This window comes from Notolabrus celidotus, chromosome 10 (genome assembly GCF_009762535.1).
Source record: "Notolabrus celidotus isolate fNotCel1 chromosome 10, fNotCel1.pri, whole genome shotgun sequence".
Classification (NCBI taxonomy): Eukaryota; Metazoa; Chordata; class Actinopteri; order Labriformes; family Labridae; genus Notolabrus; species Notolabrus celidotus.
The window spans coordinates 20895651-20917415 of record NC_048281.1 but is presented as its reverse complement, the minus strand read 5'-3'; the positions used below and the strand labels follow the sequence as shown (position 1 = coordinate 20917415).

Genomic DNA, 21765 nt, shown 5'->3' with positions numbered 1-21765 from the left:
GATAGTAGGCGGACTTTGTAATTGTCTTAATGTGTCTGCTGAAATTAAGGTCTGAGTCTATGACTTCAACAAAGCAATTTTTTGCTTTTTAGTTTGGGAATAATTGTTGCTTAGTGGATCATATTGTTGCCAACTTTCCCAATGGTTTGCAACAAATCAGTATACTGTACTCTCCATTGTGTGCGATCAATTTTTAAACAAACTGATAATAATTTACTACATATTTTGGTGTGTCCTAACTCTAAAACTCCCAAGTGAACTATGTCTTGCACAGCGTTCGATGGCAACCAGAGTATTCCAGTTCCACTTTAATCCCTTTGTTCCATTATCATTCACGAACGCCTCTTATCTAGTTTCTTTTAAATTGTGACCCCTATCAAATTCATTTTTCTCCCTCATAACTAATCAAGTTCCTTTATTACAAAGTCTTATCATCTTTTTTTCCATTAAACATGACCCTTATCAAGTTTCCACTCCAGTGGGGTGCTTCCAAGGAAATTGAAAGATACAGTGTATCATAGATCTTCAGCCTCAAGCCCTGGAAGCTGGTGTTCTTCCATCATGTTCCTTTATGTGTGCATCAGTCCGGATCGTGTGCCTGTTTTGTTTAAAAGAGCCGAGCTGGAGCTGGCCAGGAATTATCTACTGCAGTGAAGTCACACTTAACTATGGTACTGTTGGACCTCCAGAGCTGCTAAGGGTGACTTAAATGGCATACACACTGAAAGATGACTGGTATGATTTTGGCTCTGATTTTCTCATTCCGACAAAAGTCAGCAAAGGCACGATTTCCCCCTTTTTTTATCAATCAACCAGACTTTATTTATAAAGCGCTTTTTATACAATGATATTGTAACACAAAGTGCTGTGCAAAAAGAAATAAAAAGCCCATCCCCCCATCCTAATCCCAACCCAGCCCCGACCCAAAAACCCACCCACAATCCTATGGCTTTATTTTGAAAGGACAGCCAAAAAGAGACAAGAAATGCAAGGAGAGAGAGAGTGGGGGGAGATGACATGCACCAAATCATGCAGGGACTAGGAATTAACCCTACAGCTAGTACAACAAGGACAGCAGCCTATGTACATGGGGTGCCCACCCCACTAACCGAGCCCCAAAGGCCTGATATTCTGATGGCTCTAAATATTAACTTGCCAATTTTTTTCTGTGTTGAGAAGTATGCAAGAGTGATTTCCTTCCCCCTATTAGCTTGGAAGCTGCACAGATTTGAAATGGTTAATATTAAACATGCTCAATATTTATGTTTATATATTGTGTGGGGAAAATCCTAAGGACAGCCGAGCATACACTCTGCATTTTCAAGTGGAACAGTGAAAGGATAGCTAATCAGGAAGCAAGCTGAAAGAAGGAAGCACAACAAACACAGGCATGGGGACTGTAGTAAACATGAAGCATTGATTTAAATTGACTTAAGAAAAGAGGACCCCCTTGTTGATTTTTGGAAGCAACACAAGTTGTTGTACACCGTGTCCTGGTGAACTAATAGAAGACTTGTGCAGAAATTGCTACCACAGTGGATGTACAAGGTAGCAAAGCATGTAGCAACATTCAACAACCATTCCGTCGTCTGCCATGTTTGTTTACTCTAATGTCATGTATTGCCTTGATAGATTTTGTGAGGTTTCTGGTTATGAGAGCCGGGACTCTGGTTGATGGTAGATGTAATCTGTTAGCGTGTAGGGGTGTTTTGGTCTTAACGTTGCACTCTGCACACTCAAACAAGACTGTTTTTTATTTGTCATCATTTGTTGTCATGTGCAGGGGCAAGTTTTCAAAATCTTTTAGTGTGGGCCAGTCTTTCAAAGTTTAAAGTCTTCTTTATTGTCAAAAACTGCAGTATGCACCAGACATAGAGGATTTGATATTACGTTTCTCTCTCAGACCCTAGCAATGACAACACCAGATAAAAATAGGTAGAAAAAGATAAGCTAAAATTGAAAGAGTAAGCTAATAAAAATAATAAAATACAGTTTTGAAATAGTGCCCGGTTTAAGTCTGTGAAGGGGGCACTATGGGAAGAGGGGGCAACACAGGGAGAGAGTTCAGCATCCTGACTGCCTGGTGGATAAAACTGTCCCTCAGTCTGCTGGGTCACTGTGTCATTTTTGAAAAAAAAAAAGTCAGTCTCAAGTAGGAGTATGTTGAACTCATGGACTGCATTAAATATGAATTGTGTCCCTGTGATGTCACCCATTGTTTTATTGGGTGCCACATTGGAAGTGCTGACTCAGCCTTGCTTACTTCAGTAAACCTAGAGGCAAGCAAAGAGATGGAGCTGAGGCGGGCTATAGCCTCATGGCAAACAGCTGTCAACTTGGATGTAACTCTTACCCTTCTTTAAGCACTTAAAGAAAAAACCACCCTCTGTACAGTGTGTATGAATATTTATATGAGATAATGCACTTTTTTTTGTTCCAAGCTGTACATTTGTATAATTTTGCTGTAATAATAGGCATAACCTACTGCCGTCAAGTGGACCCTCAAAGAACAGCAAGTTTTTTGCACTACCACATCGGCTTCACTTGTCACTAGCAAAGATTGCCTCTTGGTTGATCGAAATACAAAAAAGGTTAAGCTGCATTGCTGCTTCTAATTATACATTTTTGGACAGTTTGATGTATTTTATTATATTTACAGACAGTATGAGCCACTTTAGCAGTATCATCCCTTTAGCAGGATGGTAAACTCCTGATCTGCTATTCCATTTACAAAACTCCTCAAACGAAATGCATGAATACATCTTTCTTTGTTTCCCAAATACACTAAAACCATTACTTCTGTGTACCATTATGTCCATCATAAACACCACTATTTATTTTTGATGGAGGGACTGTGGGCTGGTGAGCTGCTATAGACAGACGGAGGGAGAGCTGCTGACAGCTGCATGCTCGCCTGCAAGACTCAGCGGCTCCATGAGAGAGAGAGCTAGACAGAGAGAGTGAGAGAGAGAGAGAGAGAGAGAGAGAGAGAGAGAGAGAGAGAGAGAGAGAGAGGGCATATCACTGGATCAGATTTCTCTCTGTCTCTCTCCATCAGTGAGACGTTATCTGACCCACAGTGGCCTGTTACATCTGTCCTTCTTGCCTCCCAATCCTTCTATTCATGTCCAGTGTCTCTTTTTCTCTCTCTCTCTCTTTCATTTTCTCTCTCTCTCTCAACCCAGTAGGCCACTTCTCTCCATCCCTCTCATTGGCCCACTTCCCAATCTCACTCCCCTACAGCGCATGAGTGTGTGTGTTGTTGTTGTGTGTAAGAAGGATCATTTCTGACTAATATGTTTGCCAAAATAAAGGTTTAATCTCCTTTTGAAAAGAATTATAACCTATGCGGGCACACACACACACACACACACACACACACACACACACACACACACACACACACACACACACACACACACACACACACACACACACACACACACACACATGCACACACAGGCACAAATACACTGAATCAACACACATGCATTCACAAAGTTAATCTGCTTCTGATCATCAGCAAATCAGAAATCCTGGTTGAGAGGTTGAGAAATCCTCTAATCATTGGGGCAATTTCAGCTGGGATGGACAAAAAATAGCATGTACAGCTGATCGTATAGAAACTTATAGAGTCTCTATTTTGTGTAGTCTGGATTAGATTGAAACACATTTTAATACTCCCAATATTTTTCCCAATTGTTTATCTTCTGTGGCTGTAAGTCCAAAGAGGTCAAACAGATATTTGTCTGATGTGACGTTGGCCTGGATCAATATTGTGTGCATATATGTGTCTTTGTGTGCATGACAGCTTAGAAAGATTGAACCCTGGTCGCTAGCTTTTCCCCAGACTTAAATTTGCCCCGTCGCTCTGCTCAGTGCTTTGAGATGTTGTTTCCCAGTGAAACCGAAACCTTGTGTTATCCTGTCACACTGAGCCGATCCTCAGAAAGACGACATCCAGACCTTGCTTCTTGAAAAATGCTAATACTGTAAATATTTGATGATGGATATATATAATTCAGATCCCTATGTGATAAATTATGTAGTGTCTGGTGGGATTTGATGAATATTTGTCTTTGTTAGTGATAGCTCTCCGTCCCATCTCCAGCAGCTGAACCGCATCCTGTATGTGAAGGGGAAAGATAAAACCAACATCAGATACAGACGGAATATGTAAGAAACTGGCATTCATTTGAAAAGTAAAAGGAATACTTTCAACTCCCTCGAGCAGCAATTTGTACACTACATACACTACTTCTTACACTTTAGTTATGCATATTAAATAGACACAGAGCTTGTTGCTAGTTTTTGTTTTATTTCTTTAAAAAAGTCTATTCTGTTTTGTCGTTTAGAATCAGGGTCAGCCTGTTTAGCTGTTCTTCTGTTTACTGAAGGATAAAAAAATCTGAATAAAGTTCAGTGTTGTTGTAGGTTTACTCCAAAGTTGATAGTTGATCTAGGAAGTGATGTGATTACGATTTTTGCAATCACACAAATTAAAATCAGCTTCTGCACATTTTTTATGACCTTGCAATTTTGATAAACCACCACAGCTTCTCTCCAAAAATGCAACAAATCAACCTACAGTATTTCACCTCATGCATGTTTTAACCTCACCAAGCTTACCTCTTTCATATTTAATATCAGTCCCCTTAGGTTTGCAATGTTGTAATAACATCTGAGCGTTTACTGCCTCTTGAATATCACTGGGAAGCTGCATGCCAGAGACAGATATACGCTGATCTCAACAAGGCTCCAGAGTGAACTCCCAGGTTGTATCTGTTATCCACTTCCTGGTGCCTTGTGTTGACTCTGTTGACCAATCAGAGACTCATGGAAATGTGTGTCAGTTTTGATTTTAGAGTCTGTACTAATCCTTTTGTCTCTTCTTCATGTTTTTACTGGCACAGAACCTGCAATATAGAGGAGAGCAGCTTGAGTGTAAAAGAAAAAAAAACAATACAATGTCTCCTTTGTGTTTATGGATAGCATTGTTCTTCTCAATAGCAGGAAACTATAAACATTTTATGGCGACTGTTTTTGGTCTCATGCAATTTTTAAATGTTAAATTTGGCAACTTGACTCAAAAAATTGGCTTGACGTGGAGTGAGAGGACGAAGAGTTTGCACTTCCAATCAGTGATTTTATTGGCTTTTCATTCCAGTTGCTCGTGGTGAATAATGCTGTATAGAATTAAAGCATCACAGCATTGTAACTAGGTGTGGGAATCGAAAACCAGATCCGACTTAGAACCGGTTCCAATTGATCAATTCCATCAGAATTGTACACCTAAAATGTTATCGATTCTTCTTAACGATTAATTTCCCAGCACAACGTCACGTCACATTGCGGTACGTTGCATTACTTACACACTTTGCGACACAGAACTCCTTCAACCACGAGGAAACATGGAAAGGAAAAGCATTTTTCCTCTCCAAATTCAAAGTATTTTCCTCCAGGACGTCCAGGGCGCACGTCCGGACTCAAGCGGCCGAAAATGAAGCACCGAGAGCGGGTAAAATACCTCCATGATGACCCACGGAGGAAAAGCGTTTTTCCTCTCCAAATTCAAAGTATTTTCATCCAGGCTCCAGGGAGCACGTCCAGACTCACGCGGCCGAGAATGAGGTCAACCTATTGTCTTGTATGTTCAAGTTGAACATGTTCATGTTCAGTCTTGTGCAGACATAATTTTGGAAAAAATTAAATGGTTCCTTTTGGTGCAGAAGACTGTTTAGAACTACTTTTTTTCCCCTCAAAAATATACTCAGGAATCATAAGGAGAATTGATAAGGAATTGGATTGATAAGCAGAATTGACAATGGCATTGACATTGGTAAAATCTTATCAATTCCCACCCCTAACTGTAACTAGCATTGCAACTTTAGAAACAAAAAGGCTGCAGCAAGATCATGCACTTTTTTGCGGTGATCCCCACTGAAAAAGCAAGACTTTTAAATGATTTGATCATGATTTAATTTGATTTTAGTGTTGCGTATAACTAAGAAGCCCAATCTGAAACCAGTTTTAAGGACAGTATTTTTCAAAAAAGAGACCAGCAACAAAAGAACAAAAGTAGAGTAAATTAACCAGAAACAAAAGTATCCAACCTGTAAACAGATTATCCGTACTGTTGTCATCAGTGCTGAAACCATAATAAAATAACTTCTGTAATTTTTTTTATCCTCACCACAACTTCACTTTCAGATTTCGGTTCAATAAAGAAGATGAAAAAATTGACAGCATCTGGAGCTTTAATGTTTATTCAGAGGCTTTGTGCTGCTTTCAATGGCCCTGGTTAATTAACGGCTGAATGAAGTGCAGTGGCAGTGAGTGAGAAAAACCCTGCAGAGATGTGAAGTGACAGAGGCAGTGACAGAGGCTCAGATAGAGCTGTGAAGTCTGCGGAGACTCAGTGAAGCAGCTGAACACTGGGGACCACTGAATGAGCTGAACAGCTGAGGATACAGGAGTGTGTGTATACTCCAACACACACACACACACATACACACACACAGGCACAGTCTGCTAATGGTTCGGGGTTATTATCAGGTCAAGATGAGTCAGGAGTCAGGACTGCATATTTGTTATGCAAGATAATCTGGACAAGCAGTGTGTGTGTAAGTGTATGCATGCTTGTATGACTTGAATGCGTGTCTTCCTGTCTATCTAAGTTGGTATACATTACTGTGTACTGCATATCTAAATATTTCCTGTTATTTCCCCCCACTCAAATGTGTGTGTGTATATATACGTGTGTGTGTGCTCACAGCGGACCAGTGGTCCACCCACCTAATGTGCCACCTGATCCAGCCCTCTCCCCTCGGCCCCCAAAGTCATTACACACTGCTACCCAATCCCTCCACGTCTCCCAGTCAGCTCCCTCGGGTTTCAGACACATGTGAGACACCTACTGTGTATGCACATTCAAAAACACATACACACTCACACATCAGGTGTCCATTTTTCAATTAGCTCAAATACCAGTGACCTATAATTATAAGGACGTAGGGGTGCAAACAGACTTACAGGAGAGCCCTACGTGACCCCAAATGACTCCATATATGTCACCAAACTCTTCTGTTGCTGTAACTTGAAATGTTTCTGTTGATCTTAGCTTCAGTTACGTAACCTTGTCCAAAGTTAGCGTCACTACTCTGGTTTTGTTTGCCCCCCGGCATCAGTGTGTTACAAAGGAGAAGTTCTGACCTTTTCCTAGAACTGTCGCCTCTGGCATTGCCGGCTCCAGCAAACCCAGTGTTTAACTCAGGATGAGTTTTGATGCTGACTTCAGAAGCTGTATTCATTAAAGTGTACATGCTGGCATGCAAGCAGAAATTAATAAACCAACAAAGAACTATGCACAGCATCCTGTATCTCTTATATTTGAGTGTGCCTACTGAGAGCACATGGGCACACACAGGGCAGGTAGGGATATGTCTGCAAAGTGGCAGCAACTTGGGATTTGGGGATGGGAATTGATAAGATTTTATCAATGTCAATGCCATTGTCGATTCTGCTTATCAATCCAATTCCTTATCAATTCTCCTAACAACTCCTGAGTATGTTTTTGAGGGAAAAAAAAGTAGTTCAACACAGTCTTCCTCACCAAAAGGAACCATTTTATTTTTTTTCCAAAATGATGTCTGCACAAGACTGAACATGAACATATTCATCTTGAACATACTGAACAATAGGTTGACCTCAATCTCGGCCACGTGAGTCTGGACGTGGCTCCTCGAGCCTGAGGGAACGTGACGTGACGTGACGTGACGTGACGTGACGTGACGTGACGTGACGTGACGTGACGTGACGTGACGTGACGTGACGTGACGTGACGTGACGTGACGTGACGTGACGTGCACTCTGTTGGTGCTAATTCTAGCTGCAGCTACTGCTGCTATGCAGTTTTGAATAAATCTTAGTTTCTTTGTGTTAAAACTTGATGATTTTTTTCCTTCTCTTGGATTACTTGCAGCACATGTTTCAGAAGTTGCAATCATGTGATCCACTTTAGACACTGCAATGCATATTCACAAAGGTAACACCGTTTTCACTCTGATAGAAGCTATCTGCAGCTGTGCTTCTACTCTGCATATAATGGCGGATCATACAATAACACTTTGGCCCAATATCTTTTATGCTTCCCTGATATATATGTGGACAATGACAGTATCTACCTCTTGTACTAAAGATTCGTTTTTTCGTGTTCTATAACTGTCAGCAGAGCTATAGAGGACGACCCTGAAATCCACACAAAATAGCAAACAGCCATTAATCAGTGCAGTGTGCTGTAAGGGGAATGATTTAATAATCCAGCTCATCAGGTTTCAGGGCAGTAATTTAGCAGCGCTGTGTTTGGTCCAAAAAGTGTAGATTCAGGCTGCCTGTTTGACTCGCACAACACACACTGAAGGAACAGCCAGCATACAGATACACGCACGCACGCACGCACGCACGCACGCACGCACGCACGCACGCACGCACGCACGCACGCACGCACGCACGCACGCACGCACGCACATAAATCAGCATGTGTGCCTCTGCTACAAGTTAAACATTGTTAAAGGTCACTATAGAAAAACAGCAAACTTTATATTCATAGAGAGATTTTTGTTTGTGTTTGTAATGTTAATGTACTTAGTGGGTGGATAACAAATACTGGTAGATTATGAAGCAGAGTGTTTAGAATCACTCTGTAAATAAAAAGAGAGGACAGGTTTATATGTCTATTTGAATCTGTTACAGTTGTTACAGTGTGTAGAGAACAACGTTAAGAATTTGGTTTGTGGGTTATATAAAGAGATGCTTTGTGATTCGTTGTGCCTTAAACTGCGAAGTTACAGTCATGTACAAGTCATGTGAGGAGTTATTATTATTGAGGATGCACCAATGCATCCATTGAACATCAGTGTCTGCTGATATTTGCCCCATTGACAGACGTCAAATAATGTGCCATGTACGAATGTCTCCTTTCCTCTCCCCTTTATCGATATGACATCAGTTCAGTAATGGTACACCTAACTGCTGATGCAGAGAAGAAGTATTTTATTGGGCTCTGTTGGTGGACAATCTCTGATTTGTTTTTATGGTCATGGTGAAAGATAATGTTGGCAGTGTAAGAGTGTTACACCGTCTCTGAGAAAGATCAGCCACATGCAGTTTGTAACACCTGTTCCAGTGACATTTTAATGGGGGGTTTAGAGGAAGGCCATGGAGGGTCTGTTGGCAACCATTTAGATACATCAAATCTCATAGCTTGTTAAAAAAAGAGACGCAAAGGATTAAAAAGAAGTAATGCAAAACTGTTGGTATGCGTATGAGCCCTGATTCTCACGGTCGGTGCGCCTCTAAGGTTTTTTGGGGGGGTCATATGAAAAAATGATAACATTCATGATGACAAAATTCTGTGATCCAATCCCCACTGCATGACTTGTGATCCGTTGAACCCCTAACTGGAAGACACATTTCTACTGCTTTATGCAAAAGGTTAACATTCAGCTGAATTTTCCCACCTCACTGACCTTGTAACCTGTTGTTCGTAGTTGCACACATTCCCGACACATTCAAATGTGTTAAGAGCTCAACGTCTGCACAGGAAGTGCTATACAGCTCCTTCAAACACACGCTTTTCTGCATACACAGTGTTTATAAATGAGCTCCTAGACATATGATGTGGCAATTCCCATTGTTTCTGTCGACATTTAGGCTTGTTACTTCAGCTCTGTGGCACACTTGGCAATCAAATCTCATTTTGGGATTCTTACTTTTCCTTCCCTCAAGGACACGTACACCAGCATGTTTTCCCAACTGCTACATCTATCCTCCCTCCCTTATTTTCAATTCACTGTCATCTCCTGCTGAGCTCTGCCTTCATCTGACTGCCAAGAGAGATTCCTAACACACACATATACACACCCACACACAGCCATGAATAGACTTCAAACCAAGAAGTATAAATGTTGATATAGAGAAGTCATCTTTTAAAGAGTGCAGGGGAGAATAGGAGTCACATTGAGGGAAGAGATGAGGAAAGTAAAATAGATATCCTCAATTCTGTTACACCATCCACTCAGGGAAAATCCAAAAGATTAACCACACAGGAGGAGTACAAGTCAAACTACACAAAGCTTTATTCTGAAGGACAGATTACCTGTTCTGTCTTCATTTTTAAAAAAATTCATCCTCCAGTTTTTACTTCACAGAGTTTAACATGAAAAGTGAGTTAAAATCAGGGATGATACCTATCACCACTTTAAACTGCAGCAGGCCGTGACAACTGTTCCCTCCGTCCCTGTCCAAAGGTTAATCTCCGTCCCTCGTGAAATGTGAACGCACCAATCAGAACAGTTTGTGCCGCATGATTAATGAACCCTACATAGGTCACAACCTTTTTCAAACTGCAGCGATAAAAGCTGTGTGTGTGTGCGTGTCAGGAGTGTGTAAGATGTATAGCTGTAATAGGCAGGGAGGCAGCAGAATGCATGACTTGATATATGAGGAGTAATGGCTGGTAGAGCACTCACCTTCCGAGTACATCAAGATAGATATGGAGCATTGCATGAATCTTTCTGTGTGTGTGTGTGTGTGTGTGTGTGTGTGTGTGTGTGTGTGTGTGTGTGTGTGTGTGTGTGTGTGTGTGTGTGTGTGTGAGAGAGAGAGAGAGAGACATAGAGAGAGAGAGAGAGAGAGAGAGAGAGAGAGAGAGAGAGAGAGTATGTGGGGAAGGAGGGGTTCCAAATGTTTCTGGATTTTTTGTATGTGTGTGTGTGTGTGTGTGTGTGTGTGTGTGTGTGTGTGTGTGTGTGTGTGTGTGTGTGTGTGTGTGTGTGTGTGTGTGTGTGTGTGTGTGTGTGTGTGTGTGTGTGTGTGTGACAAATAAGAGCAAATGGAACAAATGATAGCTGAAGATGTCATTCAGCCAGACTATACACACCAGTCACACTCTGCCACACATGCTCTGACTCGTCCTCTCTCTCTCTCCCTCCCACTCTTCACACACATATCTACACACAGACACCAACCGCAGCCATCATTAGCATTTCAAAGTAACAAGGTGCAAGGGGGCACAAAATTATGCATTTTGTGCACTTTGAAATGGAGATTTGCCTAAAGACTGGAAAAATACTGTTTACTTTACCACAAGAGAGAGGATTTGGAATGGTCCCGATCATTTTAACTGTATCATCAATGCTGACACACTCACTCGCTCACTCCCATCCACTCCTTCAATCACTCACATGCTCATTGACGACTTCATTGGAGTGGATGAGACTGTGTTTTTGTACTTGGAGCCAAGCTGATATAGAAGTGTTTTTTTGGTGTACATTTTTTCCATGTAATGTCTTTTATGACTTTTCTAGTAGGTGCATTGAAATGGGTAATTATAACAGATTGGGTGATGCTATAACAACCTCCTTACTGTACATTATCCTGATTACTACACAGCTACTTAAGAGATCAAAATTGCGATTCAGACTATTAATGTCTAAATGAATATAATGATTTAAAAACACATATTTATATCAGAAAATTGTAAACATTATGCAATCATCAAATTTAGACGACACAGTAGTGATAACTCACACTTAACCAAACATTTCTGCTGATGATGAAGGGAGACAGGGTAAGTGAGGCCGCATGCATTGGCTCAGCATCTAATTGAGGTTGTCTGTCTTGTAACTGTCAGTCTGTTGACACTTTCTTTTCCATTCACTAGTCTTTATACACTGCTGTTTCCCACACTATGTTCCTTCTTGTGCAGATTGTTTTCGGTCATAGTCTACAGCTTTGTGTGTTTTAGAACCCTTTTTGCTTTCTCTATGCAGATTTATACTGTATCTCCTCCAGACAGGGGCGTTGCCAGGAATTCTGGGCCCCCTGAAAAGATATCTCAGAGGGCCCCATCACCACAGCCAACCCTACAAAATATAACATTGCTGCTATAATACTGGTTTATTTGCAATTCTCCAAATGTAACTGCACAATATTGACCTTCAGACTGTCCACCTCTTTACACAAGATTATTTGAAGCCAAGTGATTTGTTGAATAACAACAAGGGGGCATTATCTGGTATAATATAACCTCATGAAGTAAAATAAAACTCTAAAAACATAGTTTACTTTCAATCAGATTCAGCCACACTTGATGCTGTGAAAATGTGACAATGACAAGCGTTTTTATGCATAGACAGCTGTTTAAATCACACTGATAGCCCATTGTATATGTGTTTTTAACCTATTAATCGCGCATCCACATTGATTGATCAAGGCTCAAGGTCTTTTCCGCAGCCGCTGTCCACTCAGCACCCCAGGAGCTGCCTGCTGCTGACAGACAGCTGAGGTCCAAATGTAAACAGAGACTCCTCTTTTTTCAAGAAAGGAATTCTGAATGTTTGTTTAGATATTCAGACAATTTTAGTAATCTTATTACAGTTATAACAAAACAAAAGAAAAGCGTAGTAGAAAACTTTCAGGCCCATTAGGGGCACCCCTCCCCACTTGGGCCCTAGGTAGTCAGTCCCACTTTTCCCCACACTATGACGCCCCTGCCTCCAGAGCCTCTAGAAACTGTCATCTTTCCCAGCAGAGGTCAGCTATAGATAAATAAAAGACCTCAGAATGCCATTATTTACTAATCAGAATTGCTGAAGTTAGGAATAAAGTTCAGTGAGCAGATTGTCATAGCAGATCAGAACCCCTTCAGGCTGAGACATTGCCCCTTTGCTTTATGTCAAGATTCTGCTCACCCTGTTTGTATTCCAATGTGCCCTGACAACCTGCTCAGTTATCCTGCTTATACCCTACTTACACCAACCAAAGACATTTAAAAATGATTTATCCATCCAAACAAAGGTTGATTCGACAGTTGGAACCTTTTCTTTAGTCAATGGTATATTTCACATCAGCCTATTTGCGGGTCGAATCAACATTAAACATAACAATCTCATTAAAGGTAAAAGGTAAAGTCCATTATATTAACCCTGCCTCTCTGTTCTGAATCACATTAATCTTAACACATCAAAACATCAGTGTTTTTTCTGTTGGCATTTTGAACTGATGCAGGGAATGACTGCAGCACCTGATTAAGGTCTTACACCCCATACATTTAAATCTGTTGTATTGTATATTCACTTAACCAGTCTTTCATCACTGCCAGAGCCCCCCTTTGTGTCTGTCCTCTTGAATTAAGTGAATGTCTCTTGCATTCAGCTCCTTGTGTCTTTTAATTCACACCCCTCACTGTTTTTGCACTGCTGTCCTCATGTTTCGTCTTTCTTGCCTGGTGATTGGTCAGCCTTTTACCATGAATTTAAAATGTTGTGCCCTCCAAATAAGTTAAATGTAATATTAAAAATATTGCATATGTTGTTCACCAATTTAAAATTCCAATGAGAAGCCATGTTTTTGCCGCAGTGTCAACAGGCAGAGGTCAAATGTGCCAGATTATTTTCTTCTGATTGATTTGATTTGCCATGTGGTATCAAATCGTCCATGGAAATACTATGCTTGAAGAAATAAATCACAGCTGTTGTAGAACTTTGACCAATCAGAATCAAGAATTAAACACAGCCCTACTATACACATGGGGTTTTTGTGGGGGGGCTTTAACAATTAATCTTCTCCATTTGAATTGATTCCTGACAGTCACTGTTTGAAAAATCCACTCAAATGAAAGTAACAAACAAACAGCAGTAATACAGGGACAGATTGAGCACTGGTGGTGGTCCAAACGTTGCTGTTTGATCACTTTTATTTTTAGCCTTTAACTCATGCTGAATTCATTGTTGCTGGAAGGGTCTAACACCACAGGATTTTGAAGACAGCTGCAAAACAGTGTCGCATTCACATGCTACTTTGACTGAAATCAAGCCAGGAATACAAACAATAGAAAAACACAAATAGTTGCCCTAGATACAGCTGTGATTTTTTTGAGATTTGCTCAGAGTTTTTAGAAGTTTTCCTGTTTACAGCGTAGACCCAGACACCTCAAACTACTTCAGTTTGAGGAAGATGGACACTGGACCCCCCTCAGACAACATAACTTCCCCTCATCTACTAACTGTGGAGTTTACTTTCTTTTTATGTGTTTTCCAGGATTTGGAGATATTTTTTGTGATGCACAAGGAGTTAATGCTACCATTGAGAGTAACATTGAACTGAAATACTGTTAGACCCATACCAAAAAAAGGCAAAGAATTGCTTCTGCACAATAAAGGTAGTTTGAAAGTAGGCCCTCTTCTGAACTGCTCAAGAAAGGATCTACTGTTATGTATGTCAAAAATGAAAGAGATTGGCATGTGTTACGACATATAGATGATCAGGGTCTCCTTTAATATGAAGTATTATTATAAATTAATTTGTTATTTGAAAAGAAAAAATGAATTATTTCTCCTGTTCTGACTCCTTTTCTATCTTTATAGTTAATCTAATACAGGGGCAGCTGGAGGTCATATTTGGTGAATAGGCTAACAAATCCATTATACTTATGAAGAGATAATGCAGCTGCAAAATCAGCATTACTTTGAGACACCAAGTTACAGCAGTTCTGTAAAATGCCAGAAAACTCAACTTGCATGATAGAATGGCCCTCATCAAGCTGACAGATAATGATAATTTTGCACAGAGAGCATTATGCTTTTATCAGTGTGAGTTTTGCTCCATTCCCTTGTTGCATCCAAGCTGCGTCTCATCCAAAAAGCAAGCATGGAAGAGCAAAAGTGGCTTCTTAGACACAGTTGCCATTAGCCAATCCTTTGGTTGAAACCTCAAAACTTGCAATTTTGTCATTTGTCCCTTCTATATTATTTTAACCTAATTAGGATGATGAGTCCCCAGTCTCTTAACTTCCATTTTTGTCCTCCAAGAACACAGAAGAAAATGGATGTGAAAGTAAATAATGCACCTCATTCCACTCATGCCCGCTTTTTCCAAAATTGCTCACTTCTCTGGCCACTTTTCAGTCTTTAACTCTACAGTCCTGTTATTGGTCGAAAGTCGATGGCCTCTTGGCTGAATGATTCAAGCCCAAATGATCCACATATCCACGGGGCATGCCTTGACACCTGTCACTCACTTACAATAAGGAAGCAAATGGAAGAGAATGCTGCAGTGCTTGGGCTGTAAAAAAAACTATGCCCACGTAGAATTGTTACATGTTTTCCTAGTAACTATGAAGCTTGATTTCTATGCTAGGTTTGACAGTATTTTAAAACAATATGTTTAGAATTACTTAAAGAACATTAGTTCATCTTTATTGTGTAAGGAAGGGAGGGCTTAGCCCTGCTCACACATTCATGTCAGCTGTCCCTGATGTAATATTCATTTTAATCAGCAATCATTTCATCTCCATTAGGCTTTATTTCTTTTCTGTATTGCGAAAGGTAAGACATGATCTCCTGGAAATAATGTGACACGAAGATTTCATCAAATTTCATCATAGTAAAAGTTTAACCTCTCTCTTATGTATTGCTCATAGTATTTCTTAATACTATTGTATTATATCTATTGATACATTAAGTAAAATATGTACAGAGTAAGCAGTCTATCACAGATTATACTTCATTAAGACAGACATCATGTTCAAACTATCAAATCATATTTAAATTACAGTTTATTTTTAATGACATCACTAGACCATAAAATATAAGTGACATAAGGTTGGCTTAACACTTAAGCCAGTCATGGCTGTCGCTCTTCTCCTTGACTGTATTACCAAAGAGAAACGTAACAGGGTCTCCTGTTATGTGCATTGTGAACACATTTCATCTTCGTCAATGTAGAATAAACCTCTCTTTATGAAGCGTTCCCATTGGCTGCATTAATTATCAGATTGTCTCAGCTGAGAGTTTTACCCTGTAATTTTAACGAGCTGTAATGGAGTGTTAAATTAACCACTGCAGGCAACCTTTACAGTGCAAGCTATCAATTAATCACACAAACAGTATAGGGGAGGTGTGTTATCAAGCAAGATGGTGAGGGACACACCTTCCTTATGGCAGATAACGTACCCCATATAGAGCTGCAGAGCTGACATGGACTGAGTGTTTTTGATTGCTTTTTTATGTTAACCTATCATAGAAACTTCTGGTTAAAGTCATTTTGTGTATGCATAGCTCAGACTGAATTTAAATTTCATGTCTTGAAGTGATTTTAGAAGCAGCACTGCATTTTTCTGCATTTTTCAGCATGTGTTCAGCGGCCAGAAGAGACTATTATTATTATTATTATTATTATTATTATTATTATTATTATTATTATTATTATTATTATTATTATTTTCAAAGATCTTTTTATTTAGATTTTCACACATTACAAACATTAGATCAATGCAAACAATTCAAGTTAGTGATGTTTTTGTATAAGAAACAAATAAGTAAATGAATGAAAAAACAAACCAATAATATGTGATAATAATTTAAGATAAGAGATTGATAAATACTTAAAGCTGGGGTTGGTAGTCAGATTTAGATACACTTTTTGTTATACTGGTTAAAATGATGTTTATGTCCCGATGGCAATCAATACATAATGTGTTCTTAAAAAAAGAGCAAAAAAAGCCGCTATACAGCTGGAGTAAACCTGGGAAAACACCATCAATCACCGCCTTTAGGGTCCAATTTATGAAACCAATCAAATCCTGTCCTGCCTCTATTTCCTGCCCCTCTCGCTCGACCTTGGGCCTGTCCCGTCTGACCCGATGAGGTGCTTTGCTCAGGACTGTAGTCCGGATCAGAGTCTAAAAAGCTCTCATCACGGGGGGCTCTGACAAGCAAAAAAAACCCAAAACATTTAGTAAGTCCTACGGAAAGGGGGTTAGACGAAGTCCTGAGGAAATGCTACATTCAAATTCATGCTAATTTTCCGAGACTACCAACCCTAGCTTTAAGCAGGAAAATAAAGAATAATGAAACTATAATACGGTGAATAAGTGAATATCAAAAAATGAATAATTGTAAATAAGTATAAGTATAAAAATACAAATATATATCCATATATATACTGTACACACATACATATATACACATATATATATACATACATACATACATGCACATACATACACATGGAAATAATAATAAAAAATTAATGAATAAACAAATAATAATAATAGGAATTAAAATACCAAGAACAAATTAAGAAGTCAAATAAAAAAGAAAAACACCACATATGACAATGTACGAAGAGACAATTATAAAGAAAGCATGTAATAAAGATATTTAGTCTTTTCACAAAAACTGAATGATTGGGCCACATGGGCTAGCTAATCTTAAACTGACAGAGGAAGTCTTCAGATTAGCAGAGATGTAATCATCAAATCCTTGTTGTGAACCATTGCAAACTCCAGTGGTCCAAGAAAAAGTTTCAAGGAGACAAAGTAGTGAAAGTGTGAATTTCATTGTCAGCCACATTTTTTTTTACATTTTATTCGTATGCTATCAGGTCATTCGATTCCATTCAGCTCTAACCTTCAGGCTGTCCATGTGCCTGTCAGTCAGCAGTGGTTTATCAGTCATGTGTGGTTGTGTGCAGTGGCACTGAGCGAGGTTGTGCTGCTGCATAAATGTACATTTACATAAATGAACCCTGAGCGGACATCAGTGGGGTTTTCCCTATAAACCCTCTGACCACTTCTTAACTTAACTCCGAGAACAGTGACTCGAGGTTTGTGATAAAATCACAGGTGATTGTACTTGAGGGGAAAGTTGTGCATTGTAAAGAAACAAGAGGATAATGAAACTAACTGTTTCCCTGTTTACCTCTTCTCCTCTCACTCTGTCTTTTAATCTCCCTGTCTCTCTCCCTCTGCCATGTTCCTGGTGATGTAGGACTCCCATGTCAACAGTTAAATCTCAGTAAATGTCTACCTCTGTGCTCCCGGGGTAAATTTACTCCCCTCCTGCGTGGCCTTTCAGTCTGTGTAATACCCAAGCAGCCTTGAAGTACTTTACCACAACTAATCAGGCATGTTCAGGGGATCTGAAGAACAAACTTTGGCTTCACTTTTGGTAATTGGTCATTTATTTTAGAACTGTTATCTTGTTTGTCAAAATAACAGAAGCAGTCAGCGATTTTTATAGCAAGCAGTGAAAATCAGGGTAAACAAAGGTAGGATAAATATTCATACTCTGCTGGCACCTTCATCAAAAAGTGCAGCCTAAGGGCTTTTGTATCATATAGCAGATCAAGACCAAAAAAGAGATCACATCGGAGATTAAAAACTGTTTGTTTTCTCATTAATTGCCTTTGTTTCAGTTGTCTACGAAAACAGATTTAGACGTGTGATGAAACTTGAGAAACAGACAAATCAGAAGGAAGGAAAAAAAACACAACACCCCGGAGCAACAGGATGAGACGGAGCAGGAAGGAAGGAAGATAGGCCGAGGGAGACAGAGAGAGAAAAAGAGAGAGAGGGAGAGGAAGAGAGAGAGAGATGTGACATGATAGAGAGGAAACATGCCAGGTGTAGCTAGGAGGAGGTGATAGATGTAAAGATACAGACGTACAGGAGGGATGAGGTGCAGGGGAAGGGAGAGGAGAGACATAGCTGTCATCACCTTACTGTAATCTGATTGGTTAATGATAGAAGCCCACCCTCTAATGATCTTTGTTGTCAATGCTGTCTGAGTCTGTGTGTGTGTGTGTGTATGTGTGTTTGTTTTGGTGTACTACTGGGTGCACTGTGTGAGGGACTGACATCATGGTGGAGGAATCTCTATTTTTCAACAAGTGCTCTGTGGAGAGCCTCGGGGAGGAACCTCAGTTTGTTCCCTTTGACTTCAGCGGCCATGCATGTGTGTGCAAGCTTTCATCGCTCTGCTTTATGTGTGTGTGTGTGTGTGTGTGTGTGTGTGTGTGTGAGAGAGAGAGAGAGAGAGAGAGAGAGAGAGAGAGAGAGAGAGAGAGAGAGAGAAAGAGAGAGAGAGTGAGGAGGAGAAGGTGAGGTGTAGAGATGAACTGTGTTCTTGCCCCGTGTTGACACTTCAGTGTGAGAGTCTTCGTTAACATTTTTCACCCTGTCACAGCGGTGCAGTGCAGCACTTTACATAAAGGATGCAGCACTTTAGGTGAGGCTTTGGCGTTACTCTGTAGAGTTCAGTGTTGTACATGAGGCCGCACTCCTCTGTTATCTGTCTCTGTCAGATGTCCACCCTGGACAATGGAGAGAGTTTTATCCACCTTGACCTTATCAGAGTGGTTGGATATGTCACGATCACTTATGTCTCACTTGTTCTCTGGCCTCTCTTGGAACTCTTGTGTTAAAAAGGAAGAGAGAGTGAAAAATCGGGGCCTCTGTTTAAGGGTTTGTGGATTTGTACATGATTGTAGCGCTGCACAGTATTGGAAAAGACATTGCAATACCTCTTCTCTCTGTGATTGAATTGAATTATAAAAGAATAGTAAATTCAAACAGATAAATTTGGTGTTTTTTAGTATGTATACAGTGTATGTTGCAACAGTGTTAACAGCATAGCAACGAGGTGCCACTAATAAAAAGTATACACACATTGAAAGGCTGCCTCCTAACTGAGAATCTGCCAGTATCATCCAGGAAGCATTTTCTGCAACAACCGCAGCATTGTGTGCTTTTTTAAAGTCACATACATATACTATATAAAATATGGACGTAGTATCTGTGACTTCACCCATCTGTTCCTGAGCACTGCTTTGAAGCCAATCGACTGTGGCAGCCATATTGGAAATGTGGAACTCAACCAGGCAAAGTGTGACGTAAAGGGGCGGAGTTTGAGCCTCCTAGCCAACAGCTATGTGTTCCCGTCCATGAGTCCAGTCAGTCATGTCCTTATTTGGACAGTGGATGATTAAACTCATAATCTCATAATATTTTTAACACTTAAGCATTTGCTTCAAAGTTTGAGACCGGAGGTTGCCACTTGGTTTACCCAAGAAGCAGGAAGAAAATTGCCTGCTTATAAAAATAGCATCATGGTGAGTTTCAGTTCATTTGCTTGAAATCGCAACTCCTGCAATGTTATAATTGCACATGTGCTAACTGCAATTTCAGTGGTTGAACAATATAACACGCAGCCTCAGTCACTCTTTTTTTGTAAAGAAGCGATCCGCATCCAGTGAGCGGTTATATTGATATCTTTGTCAATCTAGTTCCTGTGGAAATCTTTTAGTTTGTGTTGACTTTGGCGCCCCCGTTGACAAAAGTGGTACCATGTTTTTTGATGAAAATTTTCATTCTGCTTTTCTTTTTACAGTCAAACATGTCACTCACCCTAAATCTTTTCCCGAAAAATATAAAATGAAGGCTACTTTTGCAATGTTAATCTCCTCTTCAAACACCTACCCAGCGGCAGCACACAGGTGTTAAATTACCATATGAAATTAAACAGTGCTCTTGCTGGTGATCTCTTTTGCTTTGGTAAGCCACACAAAGGCATCAGGATTAATTTAGCTTGATTTAAAACTAGCTAAAAGTTCACCACAGTAGCTTTAATCTCACAATACAGAGCATGTGCTTTATCCCTCCTAAAGTATGTAACAGAAATTTAAATTCACATTTTTCTCTAACATTTAAAGCAAACAATTGAATATATTTCAACATAATTGCACAGGAAGCAGGTTCACGTGTTTATCTAGAAATATTACTATGATGTGATTATACCAGATTGACATTTCTGACCATATTATCAATTCTTGGCAGGTTATGGTTCAAACTGAGTTTCAAATATTCATGTTGTAACATTTTGTTTGGATAAAGGGCGACTCAATACTTGATCAAGCCTTTACTCCTCTGATAAATTCAGGTCTGATTTAAAAGAAAAGCAAATACTATGTTGCCGAATCTTCTACAAGAGAACCTTAGTAGTGTGAAATGTACTTTGGATGAATGAATCTTGATTTAAACTGGACTGAAATGTGCTGAATTTCTGTCTCTTAAAAAACACTTATCTTATTTAACTTTTAATTGGATCTCCTGAACAGGATGGAGTAGCCAGGTGTAGGAGGTTTGTTGGTTTCAGAACATATGCAGCTCAGTTTTCTTTTTTAAATACTGAAAAAGAGCGACCCACAGCTCTCAGGGTTTTTTTTCTAAACTAATGGATGGTTCCTCCTGACAGGAAGAGTTAAATAAAAGTGTAATTAGCACTGAGCTTCTAAATTATTCATTATTAATGCACTTCCACCCATTTAGTGAACTACTTATCATGTTCAGAGTTGCAGTGGGCTGAAACCTATCCCAGCATGCACTGGGTGAGAAAGGTCACACATTAACAAATGGTCCAGTTATATGAATAAACTCTTGCAAACAACATTAAAACCCTCTTCTGCAGAGCATTTCACACTTTGGTTATTTCACTCCATGACTTGTATTAAGTGTATTTAGGTCCATATCGCTGATCTCACTGTGGTTTCTGTTTTGTTTGCCCATCCGTATATCCTTTAAGCTCTTTATATCTGTGATTGTGATTGACACACTTAGTAATCTTAACAACTGCCGACACGCCTCAGCAACCATCTGTCACTCAAGGCCCCCCCGTCACCACAGTAACCGGGATCTAAAAAGGGGAGGGCACCAATAGAAAGGGCACATCCATGACAACCTGTCACCCATAGCAACCTCACCTGCCCCCCTGCACCTCTTTCTCCTCTCATAGCATATTCTCCTCCATCACTCTGTCACATTGGCTGAATTTAGAAAATCAAATCAAACCTAAAGCCCTGCAATAATGATAAAGGCCTTCAAATCAGCCTGCCACACACACACACACACACACACACACACACACA

General features: G+C 39.9%; 1 protein-coding gene across 1 annotated transcript in view; it reads left to right on the top strand.

Moving 5' to 3' along the window:
• The window catches only part of LOC117819726 (E3 ubiquitin-protein ligase SH3RF3-like), a 167065-nt gene that overhangs the window by 61049 nt on the left and 84251 nt on the right, over window positions 1–21765 (top strand). The gene's annotated exons all lie outside the window — the stretch shown is intronic.